This window comes from Vidua macroura, chromosome 3 (genome assembly GCF_024509145.1).
Source record: "Vidua macroura isolate BioBank_ID:100142 chromosome 3, ASM2450914v1, whole genome shotgun sequence".
Lineage (NCBI taxonomy): Eukaryota > Metazoa > Chordata > Aves > Passeriformes > Viduidae > Vidua > Vidua macroura.
The window spans coordinates 81,430,371-81,444,201 of NC_071573.1; the positions used below are offsets into that span (position 1 = coordinate 81,430,371).

The window sequence follows — 13,831 nt, forward strand, 5'->3', positions numbered from 1 at the left end:
AGAGAGATGGAAAGTGATTATCAGGGAGTGATAGGACAAAGTCTAATGGATTCAAACTAAAAGAGAGTAGGTTTAGATTAAGTATTAGGAAGAAAGGTTTCACTGTGAGGGTGGTGAGGCACTGGAACAGGTCACTCAGAAAAGCTGTGAATGCCTCATCCCTGGAAGTGTTTGGTCAAGGCCAGCCTGGATAAGGGTTGACCTGATCTAGGGGAAGGTGCATATGGCAGGGGGCTGCAATGAGATGATGTTTAAGGTTTACAACCCAAACTAGCCCATGATTCTGTATGTTTTAAAACTGTGGAAATAGAAGGCTCTAATCACCCCTTTTACAGTTTTACTTGTATCTTCATTTGCACTTTCATCACACGCTAAAACAAAACTGAATCTCAAATTTTAGGTATTGAAATATTTACTGTTTCTTATACAGCCTTTCAATCCATTTTAGAGAGTCCTATTTGCATCCCATCTTCTATTTCCCTCCAGTACCTAAAGGGAGCCTGCAAGAAAGAAGGAGAGAGACTATTTACAAGGGCACGTAGTGACAGGACAAGGGGGAATGGCTTCAACCTGAGAGTAGATAGATTTCTTGCTATTAGACAATAGGAAGAAATAATTTATGGGAGTGTGAAGAGGCCCTGGAACAGGTTGCCCAGAGAAGCTGTGGATGTCCCATCCTGGAAGTGTTCAAGGCCAGGTTGGATGGGGCTCTGAGCAATCTGGTCTAGTGGAAGGTGTCCCTGCTCATGACAGGAGATTGGAACAAGATGACCTTTATGGTTCCTTCCAACCCAGGCCACTCTGATTCTGTTTTGCTGGGGAGTCGGTGGTCACAAACAGCTTCATACAAGGGACAATTTAAAACAGAGAAGTTAAGTTCCTGTTTTCAGCAGTCCCAGTAGAGGTTTATTTAGATTGTACATGGAGACAGACCATGGTGAGAGTGAGGAAGGATGAATATTCTTCCCAGTGCCTGATGCAATATTTAGCAAGCCACTGACACAGATGAAACTAGGTCAAGAGAAATGCCTCGAGTTCCGAGCCTGCACTCCACAAGCTAAACTTGCAAAGAAAACTGCGGTGCCACAGTTTTTGTTGCAGAATTGCCTGCTAACTGAACAACACTGAGGTGTCATCTGAGTGTCGCAAGACTTTTTCGACTGTAGATGGCACTGCAAGGTAAGTGCAAAGGTGTGTCTCTAGTAGCTGAGGAGATTTTATTCTATTGAAATTGGTTTTTTAATCTATCAAACACTCTGATATCAAGAGAGCATTTTATGACTAAAGACCTAAAAATAAGTAAGGTAAGGCCAGAGGAGACCTGTCTGGAGGTGATGGAAGGAGTGCCATGCTCTCTTTGCCAACATACTATTTAATGCAGTGCTACTGGGAACCAACACCTTCCACAAGAGCGGCGAGTTGCTACAGGGATGGACACGAGTGGTGCAAGGCAATTCCAGTCTCCCTCTGCCACCCAAACTGAGCTCAGCAAGATCCTACTGCCAGCATGGCCACTATGCCTCGGGCTCAATGCAAGAGAGGGGGTCAGATGCCTTTTTCACAGATAGCACCAACATAGCTGCATCTGGGCATGAAATGGACAGAAAAAAATCAGCTGTATCATAAACAGGATGTTTACCTAGTCTTTACGAAAAGTTAAAAAAAAAAAAATCTTTTCACCTGTCATCGGAATAAGGCAAGAAAGGCAGTTTCTCTCTGTTCCCACAGGTTCAGAAGAGAGAAACAGATCTTCTTTTTCTCTTAGCCACCATGATCTTTCCTCTCCCCGCTCTGTGAGACTGCCAAAGACCAGCAGTGTTATTTGCCATGGTTGTAGACTCTGAGATTTGCACTGGAAAGTCACTCTGATGCTCAAGAGAATGTCCTTGATTCTCTTGTCTTTTCGTCCATCTCTCCTCTCCACGGAAGGTTGATGCTCTGAAATAATCTACAGCCTTGCTCCTTCTATTCAGGAAGATAAGGCTGATGCAGGAATGACAGGCCACAAATTGCATTTTTTTCTGCACTTGTACAATAAACTTCCCTCAGAATAAAAAAAGCCCAACAACCACTTTGTTTAAAATCATGCTCTTCTGAAAAATATTTCACATCACAACAGATAACACTACAATAATTTTACATGTACTGCAGTCTCCATTGTTATTGAAGATTACATTCTAATAAATGTCCCTTTACCAGGTCCCACAAAAGTTCTTTTAGTACCTGTGGAATGCAAATATAATTTTTGTTTCATGTATGGTAGGCCCATTATCACAGGACTTTACAAAATGTTCTTTAAAAATATGGGAATTCTGAACAAATGGGGGACAGTGCATTGTTACCACACACACCTCATATCACTGATAACAAACTGTCCTTTTTGTGTCTCTGGACTACTACAATAACAGAAAATCTACCTTGGGCATCAGAGAGGCTCCCAAGGTCTAACTAGACAAGCTGGAAATCTTGCAAGCTAATGAGGAGATGTTGGAGTTTCTGACATGGCACAGCTGCATGGAAGTGTTCCAGCCATGCAAGATGAAGAACCTGCTTTTCTGGAGCCATGGTTTGCTGAGAGAAAGCTCCTGGATACTCATCACATCTCTATTTCCTACTTCACAGGGGAACTCTCAAGCAGATGGATCAGTTTGGGAAGCCCATATCCATCACCATTGTCATTTCCATGCTGTTTGATCCTTGGACTTCTCCACACTTAGACTGTTATACACTAGGAATTTAATGGCCCTGTCTGAGTAAGAGGATAAGCTTTGTTAAAGCAAGATGCACGTAGTTTTAGTAAATTTAGAGACACTTCTTCTTGCAAGCTTTCCCTTTTAAGAGGTGTTACATTGAATTTTGCTTTATTAGTTCTGTAATACAAATTTTCTAGCATATTATACTCTTTTTTTTTCCAAGTTCATTAAAGAGAAGGATCATAAGAAAAGCTTTTAGTAGCAGAAGTTAAGCCTGATTAATATTTTCTTCAGCAGAGTATTACTGCTGCCAATAACAGTTATTACTCAAGGTTACAGAGGACACTGGTAATAATTAGGCCAGCTAAGGCACATAAATAGATATGTGAAGGCAGAAATCTGTCACTTGACATTTAGTATAGCCAAAAAGGAAAAAAAAGATTTTTTTTTTATTTTTGGTATATAGATTGAACTTTTTGATTACTGACTTAAAAAGAAAAAAAAAATCACTCTTTTTCCCCCCCAACATTCAGGATCAATTTCAGACAGAATAAAGCACAAAGTTCTTATTTTCCTTTCTGTCACTTACATCTCCTCCTCTAATTCCTCCAGTAGCCTAAGTCTGGTGCAGACTACAATGGATGGATGGATAAGATTAACAGGTCACTAGAAAGCTGCCTAATGGGGTAATGTCCTCCCTATAGCCTAGATTTATCTTCCCTAACCTTAAATAAGTACATATATTTAGAGCACAGCCAATTTGTAATTCTTCAACAGTCAATGAACTGAGAAGCATATTAAGACAAAAATACACTCTTTAGGCTAAGTTGAGTTGCTCAAAATTGATGTTCCTCCCCAAATTCTGAAGATGGCTAAGTATACTGGTTTTCCTTTTTACCTGTTGCTCTTCCTTCCTTTTTATGGATTAAAGTCTAGAGCTTCTATAAAAAGTAACAACAGCAGTTAGAGACATATTTTTTCCTATAATTACTTGTTTGTTTCTGATAATTCAGATCTTTTCATCACAGACTGAAAAAAGCCAGATGAGCAGTTCTTTATTGACAGACACATGCTATGTGTGTCAGGACCTGACAAACCTGGCTGTTGGACTACCCAATTAAAAATACTCTTCAGTGACTTGTTGCTGGCTTTTCATCTCCACATCTGTATTTTTTTTTCCAAAAGACTTAAAATAGCATATTTTTATGCAACAGTGTTGCAATTTTCCACAGTAGAAAAACCCAAACCAAAATAAGAAATTTAAACAGAGGCTCAAGTTACCATGTTTGAGTTATTTTTGTTTTACAATATTAATTTAGCACCTCAACATAGCTCTGCAAATCAAGCTGTAGCATCCTGGTTCTGCCAATGGTGTTCACTAGTTCGCTGCTGCTTTTGCAGAGGCAGTACAAGATAGCAGGAATTTTTATTACTAACCTGTAAGCTGGGGTAAATTAAAAAAAACCTAAACAATAAAAAACAGGCAAAGCAGTTAATATCTTATTTTTCCATGGATATATTAACAGTCCTGCAAAGATAAAACTCTTGCATAGAAAATGATTGCCAAAAGCCTTTGGTTCTTCTGTCAAGGTTTTGTCTGACTGGGACTCCTATCAGGTCCTATTCATGACTGTTATTTTCCCACTTTTCTGTGTCGCTTGCTGCACCTTTCTATTCTTTACAGTAGTATTTATTATGAAAGACCTGAGGGGCAGTCCAGCTTCCAGAAATTATCTTTTTCACATAGAATCTTCGACATTATTTTACTTTAAGCCTCTTCATCTTTCCATCATGCTCTTTGCTGCTCCAAAGTCAGTCCAGGATGTTCACTTGAATTTGTTATGATGCAACAAAGCATTGCTTACAACTGATTTCAGTTGTATTTGGACCTCCTCATCTCCCCAGATGGTCATCTCTGTCCTTAGGCCAGCTGGCAGCAGACTTGGAGCATGGCCACCTCCGACCTTTATTTGTGACTGAAACACTAAGAAACTATCACTGGGAAAATAATGCATGAACAAATTTCACATAGCTTGCAGTTTTAGTTACAATGGTGAACGGCTGCTGGCAAACTAAACGTTTATACAGAGAAAATCGGAGAGCAGATTGTATAGTTCACATTAACTGAGTCAGATGGCACGGGTAAAAGAGATTCACCTAAATACAATTCATACTGAATCTTTCCCAAATTGAACTGCTGCTGAAGAACATGCTGAAGAACAAGCATAACTTTCTTCTCAACTGTTTTGTGGTTTTAAAGACAGCTATGTTGTTTTAAGGTCATAATGCTCACACTGCATGGGATAATACTGTGTGGCTTTTAAAAAACACATAGGAACTCTGGCCATTACGCTAATATCAATACATCATTAGTATATTTGTTAGGAAAAATACATCAATTTCTTTTTTTTTTTTCTTTTTAAAGGTGATGTGTGTTTGTTTTACTCTGTATTTTACATTGCTGAGTGTGAAAAATGCCAATCACTTGGTTTTTAAAATTTTTAAAGTTTAATAATAATAAAATGGTTATAAAAATAGTAATACAATTAGAGTAATAAAAATTTAGAGTTAGGACAATTACAAGACAATAAAAAGCAAAGAACTACAGACGTCGGGATGCTCTCGGGCACTTAAGCCACGACAAACATGCTTTGTGAACAAAGGAATAACCTTAAAAGCAATAGCCTGTTGCATATACAAAACACCTCATGATTATGCATATATTTTGTTTAAAACAAGAACTTCGTCTGGTACTTGTCAAAAAGTTTCTGTTGATTTCCAGGCGCCTTCGAGTCTAAGTCAGGCTTGAAGAACTTAGTTTCTGTTGATAAGGAAAGCCATAAATTCCTCTCCTCTGGAAAATTGAGGGGTTTCTGTAATTGTTATCCTTGTGTGAAGAATTCCTTGATTATCCCATCTCTTTCTTGAGCTAGTTAAAAAGTATCTTACATAGTATAGTTCCTATTTTAACATTGTGTTATAACCTAAAAATACATTCAACACACTACTTGAGAGAATTAATACAGCATAACTTTCCAACATTACACATATAATATTCATTGTAACATTTGCGAAAAGCCAATCATAAAATATGTATTTTTCACACTGAGGTAACAACCCAACTCAAGCTTGTCTTGAGTTCAGCTTCCTGCCCTTAAACAGTACACCCTAATCCTGTCCCAGATTAATTCGTAATCTGTGCCACCTATTGCATCACCCAAGACATCCACCAAAAAGAGCTGAGCCCTCATGGAGCGCCTCGCAGGAGTCACAAGAGCCGGTGTGCAAATCCTTGTGCACACACCAGGTTTGCTTACGAGACTGCCAAAAGCCTCACAAAAAATCAAACTGCATCCCATACGTTAGACCACTGGCTTTGTCAGAGAGAGAAACTGCTGTGGCTTAACACGGTCGGAATGGGCACAGCCTTCTCCACGCTTTCTCTCCATTACTTTGAGGGGACCTACAGGCTGGGCATTTAACTCTTTGCTTTGGAGCCCTCAGGAGGGAGGCGCGACCTTACCAGAAACCCATCCCCCTACTTCCCAGCACGACACGGTGCTTCTCCGGCCAAGACTGCCAGCAGGAGGCCCCTCAGCTCCTTCCCCTTCGCTTGCCCGCCCCAAGCAGCGATACCCACAGCCCCGCCGGCCACACTGCTCTGACCCCTGCGGCACCACGGCCCGCCCGCCCCGCGCCCGCCCCCTCGGCCCCTGACCCCGCCTGTCAGTCAATCCGGGCTCGGCCGCGCGGGGCGGGGCCGCGGCGCCAGCCGCAGCCAATCGGCGCGCGAGGTGCGGCGGCGCCGCGGCCAATCGGCGTTTTGCTTCTTCCTGGGTGCGGCGGCCGCTGTCGGTGCGCCCCGCTGAGAGCCGCGGGCCCCGCCTGTCGCCGTCGCTGTCGCCGGCGGAGCTGTCGCGGTAGCGGCTGCACTTTTAGCCTGGCCCTGCCCCGGAATCACTGAGGATGAACCCCCGCGCTGCCCGGCGCGCGTCCCGCCCTGCCCGCCCGAGTCCATTCATCTAGCGACTGGTGAGGGGCGGGCGTCCGGCGGGGGAGCCGCTCGGGGGACGGGTGCTGTCGGAGGGGTCGGGACGGCGGCGGTGGGCGGCTGAAGGAATGGGGAGAGCTCCGGGTAAGGCAGCCAGGGAGGCTAAAGGGCAGCCGGCCACGTAGGATAGGAGGAGAGCGGCTTCGTGGCTCGGCCGCCTGTGTCAGTAGGTCTCTTGTGTCTCTCTTCGCTCCGCGGCTACGCGGACGCGTGTAGTGGGAGTGAGGATGGCCCCTTGCCCCTCCGCCTGCCCCTGCTCCTTGAAGACCTTCCCCCTCCCTGACACCGATAGGAGTCTCTCGCCAGGTTTCCTTGGCTGTCGATTCAGGGAAAGCCTGGCGTGTTTCTCTCCTCCTTGGTGATACTTGTCTGTTTTTGGTAGCCGCTGACAGTGCTGCTGGGTTAGACCAGCACCGTAAGCACCGGAGAGCCGCGGTCTCGTAGTTATCTTAGAAGGATACTTCCACGCAGTCTTCCTAGGCGAAGTACAACTTTTTTTTTTTTTTTTTTTTTGTTATGTGGTCAGTGTAGTCTGTCTTTGTGGAAAATGGTCACAGTTTGTGGTTTACAAAAAACAGTAATCGCCTACCAACATCTGGTGTGGGTAGTCTATACAAAAACATCACTTTTGAAAAGTCCTTGATGGATTTATCGGACATAATTTGAAGTGGGATGAAATTCTAGTGCACACTTGTGGTTTGTTGTGTTTAACTTCCCTTCAGCATTATCTGTTTCAATAAAGCCTATAGCAAGGTCGTGATGGATGTGGAAGTGACTGTAGCTGCACTCACTGTACTTTTGCCGGTAGCACTTTGTTTTAATTTTTTCAAACAGTATTAAGTTATTAAACATAAGCAGTCCTGAGTATTTCTAGATAAGCACAGCACAGTGTTTCACAGTTTACTGTTTATGTACAGTGATTCCCAACTAATAGATGTGCTCTGACGCTTGTGGCTGAATTTAGCCACCAGTGGTACTTTGGTCTTTTTTTGACAGATGTGTCAGCCTTTAATTGGCAGTGCTGCTTAGCTCAGCTAGGAGCAACTGAATTAGGGTTGTTGGGTTGCTGAATGTCTCATTCTGATAAGGATTATGCTGTTGTTGTTGAAGGAGGAAGTTACAGAAAGTCTGGAGAGAGCCTCTAAAGGTCACTTGTGCTGGGCTGTACCATGGAGGCCCCATCCCAATAAATGAAGCAGCTTGGATCTGCCGTGGCCCAAGGGACATAGTGGGCATGGTGGAATGTGGTGTCTTTCAAAGCAAGTTGGTTTTCCTTTGTAGCTTTACTTCTGGACAGGTCACATTTATTTATAACTTGAGCAGTTTGCTTGTTGTCTAGCCTGTTTTGAGAGCCTCACGTGTGTTCAATTTGTCATTTGAAAATCCTTCCTGACATATAATCTGAATCTTTTATGGAATTTGTCCACTGTCAGGAGTAAAAGGGACTGGAGTTTTGATGTTTCTTCTTTGTGTAACAGATGCCTTATTCAAAGGCTCTGGGTGGTCTGCTGAAGCCACAGCTGAAGGAGAAAAGAGATCCAATTTGCTTGTACTCAGGGGTTGTTCCATAAACATTCTGAATCCTAGGGGCTCTTTCCAAGTTTTTCTCTACTTGCTGCTCTTAAAACTTGCTATCTGAACTAGAAGCAGGACTCTGATATTTTGTGCATTGAGGAGAGCAGAACCCTTGTTTTTTGTGTCTCAATGCTCCTATTATATAGTCAAGAAGAAGCAGCTTTTTTAAAGGTCTCTCTGAGGGAATTTCAGGCTGCTAAACCACTCTTAGCTACAAAATACGTTTTGTGTTCAAGGGGTTGGAAAGTGTAGATTTTTGCCCATTCTTCAACAAACATACAAGGAATTTCTGATCACTGTCTGTGACTATGTGACTGTGAACACTATTCTGCAACTATCTGTGGATATGTAATTTGAGCAGAAACTAATAGTCTAACTGTTCTTTAAAGGCTAGGACAATGTGCTATCTGTACCTGAAAGGTGTTTTTTTGTTTATCTCTGAATTCATCTGTGTTTCCTTGAGGATATCTTGCTTAATGCCAGTGCTAAGGCTATTGTATTACTACCTAGCCTCAATTTTCTGGTCACTTTTGTCAGATTCTAACCTGTTACTTTAATATGTATTAGTGAAAGTTGCCTTTAGGTAAGAATATAGTCAAGAGAAAGTCCTGGAAAAGTGGTAACATGATAGCAAATTCCCATGGCTTTATTTCTGTAAGCTGTTTTTTATTAGCTTACTATTCAAGTAGTCTGTGTAGTGAAGTTTGCTTTAGGTACAAATATTTTAAGGACTTCTGTGCTGTTATGGTTACAGGTCTTTTGTGGTGTTATGAAACAAATGCAAATGGACCAACGTGGAAGAAATGTCAGCATGCTTGTTTAAAAAACAACCCCCTTCCATTCCACACTGGAAATATTTAAGATACTGCAATACCCTTATAAGGATAGACTTAACCTTCCTGAAATGTGTGGTGTTGCCAATCTCACTTCACTTAGCAACTTATTATCAAAAGGAAAAGAAAATTAATTTAGTACCTTCAGAAAAACCGTATTAGTTTTATTTTTTTGTTTTTATTTTAAAGGAAGGATGTTAGGCTTGACAAGGAAAGCTCTATGCTTCTTTTGTATGAAAAATAGAAACCATTGCTTAGTTCTGTTTTGGGAGAGCCAAATTAGGGGGGCTAGGTAATTTTTCACCATGTGCATTTTAGATATCACTGGTATTTAGTAAAATCAGTAACACTGAAAAAATAAATTCATAAACTCTGACAAAAAAGTAGTGAATGGAATGAAGTTATGCCAATTTTAAGGTCTTGAGAAATATGTTTTTAGTAAAGCAGCCCAAGGATGGGTTTCAGGGCCATGTGACTAATTTGACAGTTGAGTTACTTTAATGCAGTGCACATTGAGGATGCAAACCCAGCAATCTGTCTTTGAGTGGCACTGAATATTGAGTAGCTGAATCTCTTCTGTGTTCTCTTTCACTTCCATGTAAGACCATTGTCTGTATTAAATGAAAAAAGGCACAACAGCAGCTACAAGCTACTGTCTTGGTACCAGTATCCACATCCATGTTAACCAAGTTTTTGTAGCTCTAATAGCTGAGTGTAGGCGTTCGTCAGGAAGAATCAGAAGGTCCACAGATGGCAGTTCCAGTATCAAATCAGACTGGATGCTGGAAACATACATTGACACTGCCACCCATGAGGTGAGGCTTGGTTGTTGTTTCCTTGTGCCTCTGAGCCAAGAGCACACAACCTCTGTGGAAATATTTTTTGGAAAAAGAGGAAATTGGGAATGCATTGATAATGAATATGATACACAGAGAGAGGTTTCTGGAACTTCACAGTGGGAGGCTTCCGCCAACTCTGTTCGCTTTTCCCAAATGTTGAGGTTTCATGTCTGCTGTTTGCAGGAAATGAAATCTATCACCATCATCCTTAGTCACTAAGGTATTTGTAGAATCTTTGTTCACACTCAGGAGAGGTGTGACAGCTTTGACTTCTGTAGTGACTTCCTGAGAGAAACAGATTTTTGAGAGTACCGCAGTAGGTACAAAGCTGCTTTTTCAGCTGGGGGAGTTCTGCCTCCATAGGGTCAGATGACGCATCTGCCACAATCCTTCGTGGAGGGTGTCTGACAGCTCTGCTGCAGTGGTGCTTTGCCTTCTCTGAGGGGGAGAGCTGAGTAAGACAGCCCTACCTACCCACTTGCAGGAGGCAAAATACCACAAACACTTTCTTGCTACTAAAAAATTGCTTCCAAATTGGTTCCAATCTTTTAAATTTTCCTGGGCTGTGAGCATGTATAATAAATAGCTCACATCTCTGAGCTCATTTCAATGCTTGCTGCCGAAATAAAATATCTTTGGGATACTCTGAACACTGCTCTAATTCCTTCATTTTTTGTGATTTTTTTTCTATAATGTTAATTAGGAATCAGTTTTTAAAAATAATTTTAATTCCAAATAATGCCTACTGTATCATAAAAGTGTTAAAATATTATAGCCTTATTTAGCTTTTTATGTCTTTTAATAATTACAACATTAAGAAGACACTGGTATTATAACATGAATGTGATTCATGCTGAGAAGCCTACAGAAATATCTGCAAATATATGTGGAGACACATAACCAAAATGGCATCATGTTCTAGATCATCTTAATTCAAAATTTAAAAAATGCCGGTGTTTCCTGTCTTGTGCTTGTTTTAGGTGCTCACTTTTCAGCTGGGACTCCGTATACTAAAAGTAAGCATTTAATAGTGGAAATGCTTTCACACTGACCTGAACTTCAATTCACAATTTGAAACTTTTAAGGTTTCTCTTAAGGACTTCCTTGTGTAACAATCAGATCTGATGATCACCCTTTTTCAGATTTTGTTATAATGTGACAGTGTTTGTTGCCAGTGTGACAGCCTTAAGTGAAAACTTGATCTACGACCTTCTGTCTTGAGCTCAGGGTGTATGTATCAATATACTAATACAGTATTTAGTTTTGTAATGTTTACAGTAAAGAAAGGCTGGGTTGGAATGACTTATAAAGAAATAATTCAGCAGAGTCAGGTTTCACATAGCTGAAGTAAATGTCACTGTGATGGAGTTAGTGTGTGATAGGCAGCCTTATATTTCTGTTTACTAGCAGACTTTTTATTCTTTTAATATTTGCTTTGTTATTCACATTATTTTGGTGTTTGATAGGCTGGAGCTCAGGTGCCTTCAACAAGTTTTTGTCTGGCCTCTTTGTTCTTTTCTTGTAATGGCACAAGTCTCAGGATTTGCTTTCTTCTGGATCATTTTCTTATGCAATTCAGTGCCTTAGATAGGTGTGGATTTGCACAAAGGATGGTATGACACAGGGGACAGCAGGACTGCTTTCTTGGGTGGTGGTGCCATTTCATACCAGTTTAACAGATTAGTTAACCTTATGTCTCCCCTGTGTGATTTTTCTTAATGCTCTTTTTACCTTTACCTTTATTTTCCTGGGTAACAACAATAGTAATGTTTAAACAATGAGCTAAATTTCAAATGTGCTTTACAAGGCATGCATAAAATTTTTACTTCTTCCACAACATAATTCTATTGCATAGTATAGTATTGGTGAAATGTGATAAATTTTTTCCTGTACATCTTGAAATGTTTGGGGTTTTTTCTAGATTTTTTTTTTGAGGGTGTTTTGTTTTTAATTATTAGTTTTAGAAGGGTGTTTGATGGCAGTCTGAATATGCTAATAGTTACCTATCACACTTTGATTCATTGAAGCAACAAGTCAGGTTGTATTCTTGAAATCAGAGCTTTTTTCCAAACCTGTTACAGTGATTTACTTCTCTTTATAGTCTGAGGCTTGGGAAGGTCAGAGGACAAAAGTCCACACGTATCATAAATATATATATATGTTCTGTTACTGCAGAAGTTTGTATGTTGTTTGGAAAATGCCCTGTAGGGTGAACTGAAGCTTGCTGTGACAAATCTAAGCTGAACAGTTGTGATCAATTCTAGTCTTGTAAAGATTTCCTGGTGCTACTGCTTGTCAGGGATGAGGGACTAAATTGTAGTGAATAAAAATGATTTTTTTTTTCTTTTTCATTTGCCTGCTCTTTGAACTTGTTTTGAAGGTATACACTGAACGACTTCTGGTCCATAGATTTGCATTCTGAGTATTGTAACCCTTCTGAATGAGGTGGAAAAGAAATTGTTGGAGGCTTTGTTATGAGATATTTAAATGAATACTCTGGACTAGGTTTTTTTTCTTGAAAGTTTAGATTCTATTGCTAATGTTTGCTCTAAGCTGATTGCTTGCAGCTTTATGGAAATCTTGATTCTTAAAATAGGAGGAGGACTGGGATTTCTCTTTTCCAAACAAAACCGTATTTTTCTGATATGTCTTTGCAAATAAAGATATTAAGAAAATATGGTTATACATTCAGCAGCTGAAAAGCAATGAAAGCTAAGCTCAACCTTTTTGATGAGGTTGGGGTCAAGGAGTAGGATGTGAACATTTATAATGACTGCTAAGCTGAGTAGGATGGGGGAGTTTTGTGTTTTGTTGGTTTTTTTTGGTGTGTGTCCCTGTCTTATCCCCCCCGTTCCCCACTTTGAGGGTTTGTTAACATTTTTAGTTTTATTTTTTTGGCTTTCAGGATGGCATTGCTCATCTTCTCTTGGAATATTTTAATTGTGGGTAGAATAACTTTGAATAACATTTTGCACAGCAAACAAAAACATGAACTGAATACTGTTTCACTCAATTTGAAACTTATATCTGGAAGACTGAAGTGTGATTTTTTTGGGGGTCTTAATAGCTCATACTTAATTAGTGATGTATGTAGTGATGTATGTATGTAGTTCACCTTTTCTGTTTTCTGGGTTTATGTGTGATTTTTATACTGCAGTGTGCACTTCTTGTGACACTTCTGACTATAAATGCAGACATTTCATAGACTAAGTGAGTGCTTCTGTCAGTTTTCTTTACTTTTGAGAAAAGGGATGCCAGAGAAAGATGTATATGCCAAAGATAAGTACACGCAGCTAAGCAGAAGTGCTGTATGCCCCAAACTGTGACTATATTTTAATGAAGAAGAATTATTATTTTTGCTTCCTTTTTCTTCTTCTTCTTCTTTCTCCCTTATCCCTTCCAACGTAGACCTTCATTTCTTCTTGCCTGTTTCAGGAACTTTAGACCTTAGCCCTGCATGAGTGCCAGAATTCATGTCTCTTGTACAAGCTGCTTTTATTTGCCTTGATGCCATCCTCTGACCCACCTTTGTGAGCAACTCTGGGAGTGGTGGAGAGGAGCCTTCCTATTGATTCTGCAGATTAGAATTTCTAGGGACATGGGTTGGCATTCAGGCCAGGGGAGAGAAAATGGGATATAATCCTTCTATTGCAGTGGGTGTGAAGAGTGGTGGTCTCTCCTTCCTTGTCCCGTGTTACTAACAGTGCTTCTGTTAGCCATAGTGTACTCAACAGCTGAGGGGATTTTTTGGTGGATGGCTTCCCCCCCACCCAGTTTTTAGTTCAGTTCTTGCTTTCTGATTACAAATAATGATACAATTAGACACTAAACAGTCAGGAT

General features: G+C 40.7%; 1 protein-coding gene across 2 annotated transcripts in view; it reads left to right on the forward strand.

Moving 5' to 3' along the window:
• The first annotated feature begins 6,570 nt into the window (after positions 1–6,570).
• Positions 6,571–13,831, forward strand: part of IBTK (inhibitor of Bruton tyrosine kinase) — a 54,242-nt gene continuing 46,981 nt past the window's right edge. For both annotated transcript variants that reach the window (XM_053973376.1, XM_053973377.1), the window contains exon 1: positions 6,571–6,725. The gene's annotated coding sequence lies outside the window, so the exon portion shown is untranslated. The remainder of the gene's footprint in view (positions 6,726–13,831) is intronic.